Here is a 5,989-nt window from a genome sequence, read left to right as displayed (position 1 = left end):
CCATGCTACTTTTATGATGATACTCACATGTTTTATACATACTTTATGTCATTATTATGCATTTTCCGGCACTAACCTATTGACGAGATGCCGAAGAGCCAGTTGATGTTTTCTGCTGTTTTTGGTTTCAGAAATCCTACAGAGGAAATATTCTCGGAATTGGACGAAATCAACGCCCAGGGTCTTATTTTTCCACGAAGCTTCCAGAAGACCGAGGGAGATACGAAGTGGGGCCACGAGGCGACGCCACACTAGGGCGGCGCGGCCAGGCTTGGGCCCGCGCGGCCCTAGCGTGTGGGTCCCTCGTGACGCCCCCTTTCCTGCCCTTCCGCCTACTTAAAACCTTCGTCGCGAAACCCTCTGTACCGAGAGCCACGATACGGAAAACCTTCCAGAGACGCAGCCGCCGCCAATCCCATCTCGGGGGATTCAGGAGATCGCCTCCGGCACCCTGCCGGAGAGGGGAATCATCTCCCGGAGGGCTCTTCATCGCCATGATCGCCTCCGGATCGATGTGTGAGTAGTTCACCCCTGGACTATGGGTCCATAGCAGTAGCTAGATGGTCGTCTTCTCCTCGTTGTGCTATCATGTTAGATCTTGTGAGCTGCCTATCATGATCAAGATCATCTATTTGTAATGCTACATGTTGTGTTTGTTGGGATCCGATGAATATTGAATACTATGTCAAGTTGATTATCAATCTATCATATATGTTGTTTATGTTCTTGCATGCTCTCCGTTGCTAGTAGAGGCTCTGGCCAAGTTGATACTTGTAACTCCAAGAGGGAGTATTTATGCTCGATAGTGGGTTCATGCCTCCATAAGTTCTAATGTTGTGGATGTGCTGTTGCCACTAGGGATAAAACATCGATGCTTTGTCTAAGGATATTTGTGTTGATTACATTACGCACCATACTTAATGCAATTGTCTGTTGCTTGCAACTTAATACCGGAAGGGGTTCGGATGATAACCTAAAAGTGGACTTTTTAGGCATAGATGCATGCTGGATGGCGGTCTATGTACTTTGTCGTAATGCCCTGATTAAATCTCATAGTACTCATCGTGATATATGTATGTGCATTGTTATGCCTTCTTTATTTGTCAATTGCCCAACTGTAATTTGTTCACCCAACATGCTATTTATCTTATGGGAGAGACACCACTAGTGAACTGTGGACCCCGGTCCATTCTTTACATCTGAAATACAATCTACTGCAATTGTTCTTTACTGTTCTTCGCAAACAAACATCATCTTCCACACTATACGGTTAATCCTTTGTTTACAGCAAGCCGATGAGATTGACAACCTCACTGTTACGTTGGGGCAAAGTACTTTGATTGTGTTGTGCAGGTTCCACGTTGGCGCCGGAATCCCTGGTGTTGCGCCGCACTACACTTCGCCGCCATCAACCTTCAACGTGCTTCTTGGCTCCTACTGGTTCGATAAACCTTGGTTTCTTTCTGAGGGAAAACTTGCTACTATACGCATCACACCTTCCTCTTGGGGTTCCCAACGGACGTGTATTAACTGCACGCATCAGCAACCAAAGCTATCCTATACCGTATGTAAAGCACTTGACAGTACAACTTGGTAAATGCAGTAAGCTTACAGAAATACCTTCAACAAGAGAATGTTCCTAAAGTGAGGATGTGTGCGGCACTGGGCTCTGACCTATTTTACACCGTTTAGATCATGATTTAGCACTTCCGTAACTACCTGTTTCAAATCCAGCCGGTGATTATAAAGCTGATGGTCTTTTCGTTCCAGGCTTGATCGAGATTCCATCTGGAGGCCTCTGGTTAGCCCTACTATTGTTGCTGGCAGTAGGTTTCTTCGTCCCCTAGTAAGAAGCACAACATCGGTCAATTTGAAGCGAGCAGGACACTAATTAGTTGGCTTTCGCAATCAAATATAGATATGCATGACAAGGCAAGTGGAAATGGAGGAACTACACCTTAGCTGTCGAGAGAGAAGCGAAGGCCTTGGGCACATCTTCTGATGAGAGTGCAAGATCATATCACCTTCAGGTGTCTGAGATGCCACTATTCTCTTGCTGCCCTTCGTTGATGAGCGTCCCCTTGTACTAGCTGTTTCTATGGGAAGCTTGCTTGAAACCTATATCACGAGTAACGAACAAAAGGAAGAAATCAAGCAGAAACACTCATGTTTGGGACTACAAATCAACTAAATCATGATCTACCAGGTAGTTATTTCAGCGAAAAAGACTGTTTCGGCACAACTTAGGGCTTGTTTTATTAATAGGGTAGGAAAAATAGAGGGATAGGAAAAAATTATGATTGGTATGGCATGTCCCATTAAATCCTATGGGAATTTGTAGGAGTTGTTGTTTGACAGCAGCCTAGAAAAGACAGAGGAACTATCTATAATTATAATATTAGTACTTCAAGTTGGATATTTAAAAAACTAGCAGTTACTCACTCAGCTAGCGTAGAAATGTTTTCAAGATCCCTCGCCTAATGAAAAGTTTCCTAAAGGAATAGGCTAGGACAAGTTGGTAGGAAATGATCCTACATGCTCTATTCCTACAAATCAAACGGCGGTTTAGGGAACAAAAAACCCATAGGAATAAAATCCTTTGAGAATCGTATGTAATTCCTACAAATCAAACAAGCCCCTAATATCAATTTCTAATAGTTTTATCCCTAGTTTTATAGAACACAAAAGGGAACATATAAACGCTGCTCATAGAGATTCCTCTCGCAGCTAAGAAAGGAGGGTATTCCTCTTGATCTATTCACTAAAGCAGACTGAGACGACACTACTCGTAGAGAAACAAAAAAAGTACATCAGAATCAGTCAGCAGGTAGGCTGAAATGGTGCCTGCCATAACAAACTAACTACTCGAAGCTTCTATATAAGCGCAAGTTGAACAACCAACTAGCTAGTCCATAGATAATTGGCAAAACAACCACTAACATCCCGAAATAATAGGAAAAAATCGGAGCCAAAAAAATATAGTATCACCATTGCTGGATTGTCGGTGCGCATAGATCTCCTATCGGAGATGGACAGGAACTGCACTAGCGGGCGTTGCTGGGACAATGGACGGCCACATGTAACAACAGCGCAACAACAATGTGTACGGCGAGAGGGACAGAGAGGTAGGCTAAGGGCGATGGTGGATATAGCCGGAGGGGGAGGCGGAGGTGAAGGCCGATCTAGGGTTCGTTCATCGTTCGATTGGGGGAAAACTCTGTACATTTCGGCTAGGCGCGGGTTATGGTCGCATTGGGTAACAAGTCCTAGAGTACACTTGTCCTCAGATACCAGGTTTAGATGTTAGAACTGTGGGACTCACGGTAGAAGGGACATTTCCTCAGTTTCAAAATGTCTAGCACCTCGCCAATATGAATGCTATATTTGGAGACATTTCAGACAGGTGGGTCCGCCTCCACTAGCTGTCTCAATGAGGCAATCTACTGTACAAGTGGGATGGACCTCATGGGCTGAAGTTGGGATACCTCTATGTGGAAGGACCTAGCCCATGAGATGGTTGTACATCTTTTAGTTGTGTTTTTTATTCTAAACATAGCCAGGTGAGGCCACACGGAGTCTGAATGTCTGATCAACAGAACTGCCTGGAAAAGAAAGCTGCATTTCATCGAACGTTTAAAGTGGACGATCTTGCAGCTTGGTCAGGAGCTTTATTCGAAGTCTCCTGATTCAGGTTTATTATTTCTTGATAGAAGACCCTAAGTGGCCCTGTTTTTTGTGAATGCAACATGTCTGATTAGACCTGACAGAATACCAGCTCAGCCATAAGACGTGAAATGAAAACTACAACACCAGTTAACTGCAACATTACAAGACTACGTCCACGCAGGGACTTCAAACAACATATCTTCAGTTCAGGTGTCAAACACCAGGTAGTGCGAAATAGTTACAATAGGAATACCCAAAACAAAATGAAAAGTACTAACACAAGTTTTGCAACCAGATAGAACATGCCGCTAACAAAGAAGAGCAATTACTACGCTGGAACAAGTGGAACCTTATTAGCAAACATCATCCTATTCGATTCTTCATCGCCACACGAGGCACGACCCACATTGGCGTCTGTGTGCTTCCCCATGTCTGCGTGTTGTACTTGAAGAACCCTCCCACAAGTAGTCGTACATTAGAAATGTGCAGCCGGATCCAATCCGCTTCTGCACGTCTTCTGAGAGTTACCCGATCATCCGAAATGTAGACACAGCTTGACTTCCCCACCAAATCCAAATCTTCAGAAAGGTTGCCCATTAAGGGGTGGTTCAAACCCAGGAAGAGAGAATCAGCTCCGAGGTCCTCTATCTGAACCCACCCCGACGGCTGGTCAGGCCCATGGAATTCTTCGTCCAAATCTGGCATTCGGAAACCATAGCACCGAAGAGATGGATACAATGTCAATCTCCAGCGAGGGAAATAAAGAGTATCGTCTTTCGCATTGGCTAGAGAGCCCCGGATATGTATCCATATCAGTGATGGATGGTGATTATGGTCAAGAAATGCCAAAGCCAGGAACCAGCGGCGATAATCCAGGCGGCCGTTGAGTTGGCCGTCAGCGTCTCCATCGTCGTTTATTACTGGGGCCCCCAATACCAGTGGATTAGCTGTCCATCCTGCCCAAACCACACAATAAAGCCAAAGAATAATATGAAGTTAGATGGTTTTACTATCACATTACTAGAACGAGGAACTGTGCATTTGTAGTGGTATATATCGAACTAACCGTATGAACGTGGTTCCCACACAAATACATCGCCAGTATAGGATGTGACCGGCGAAGATGCGCTCATAGCTCCATGCCGCGTCAACATACTCTCGCGCGGGGCGAGACTTGTGTTTGCAAGGATAGTCCACTTATTGGACATTTCAGTAAAACAAGGATATGTCGAAAGTATGATAATGAAACGACTGAACACGACAATGAGCTTGTAGATCCACCTGCCGTTGATGAACTCAGGAGCCTCGGCAATATGAATCTTCCGCAGTTCGGTGATTGCGAAATCATGTGTAAACGTGAATGTCGCATATTATGGTGGTTTCTCAAACTGTGCAGTTTGGATTGACGGGATCGGAATCCTGGTACATGAGTACAAATTCACCAAATACCACTGCACCGGATTATTGCCACAAACTACGGCTATCCAGTCGCGCTTGTAACCAGCCCAGTGGCAATCCCTCTCTGGGAGTATGATGCACGCTGGCTCAGAAGGATAATCTAGCGGCATCAAGGTGGCTTCCGTCACTTTGTTTCCATCACCATTTTTGTCATTTGGCCAAGTACACGGATTGGTGTGCAGTAGACAAGAAAGATCAAAGGGGAAACATCGCGGGATTCACCACGCAAGCCGTGTCAAGGAAATGTGCAGATCTGGGACGGCATAGGACATACGGGACATGCACATCGGGCTGGATAGAGAATAGATTACCTCAAGAATGTGATCCATCATCTCCGACCAGTCGCGGACACGGTTGGCTCCTCCGTCGCCGTCCATGGTCGACCAGCCGCAGATACTGGGGTTTTTGGCCCGGTCAGCTGAGGGAGGTGAGGCTTGCCTAGAGCCGGTAGAACCGCTGCGAGCTCGAAGGCTGTGGAGATGTTGCGGGACGCGTACGAGCGGCGCCACGAGTTTGAAACTTGGACGGATAGCTAGACCGATGAGGTGAAGACGGCGGAGCGGCGTGCGAGCAGAACACCGAACGGCGGGGGTAAGCCAGAGAGAGGCTACTGGGCGGTTAATGCAAAAAATGGAAAATGCTTAGAACAGCTTAAGATTTTGTTCTTTGTTCTCTCTATGCACGAGGCAGAAGCAAATAACTGAAAGAGGGCGGCTTCTTTGTCGGTCGGCAACAGATGATACGACGGGCCATTCCACTATTTACTAGGGCTTGACAGGCATTAACACGACGTGTCAAGTCTATGCTCAGTAGAGTACTCCATAGCGACCTACGTTCTGTAGCGGACTACGAGGAAATTTAGTTT

This window comes from Lolium perenne, chromosome 2, assembly GCF_019359855.2.
Source record: "Lolium perenne isolate Kyuss_39 chromosome 2, Kyuss_2.0, whole genome shotgun sequence".
NCBI classification, from domain to species: Eukaryota; Viridiplantae; Streptophyta; class Magnoliopsida; order Poales; family Poaceae; genus Lolium; species Lolium perenne.
The sequence above is the reverse complement of the archived record's forward strand: the minus strand, read 5'-3'. Positions refer to the sequence as shown.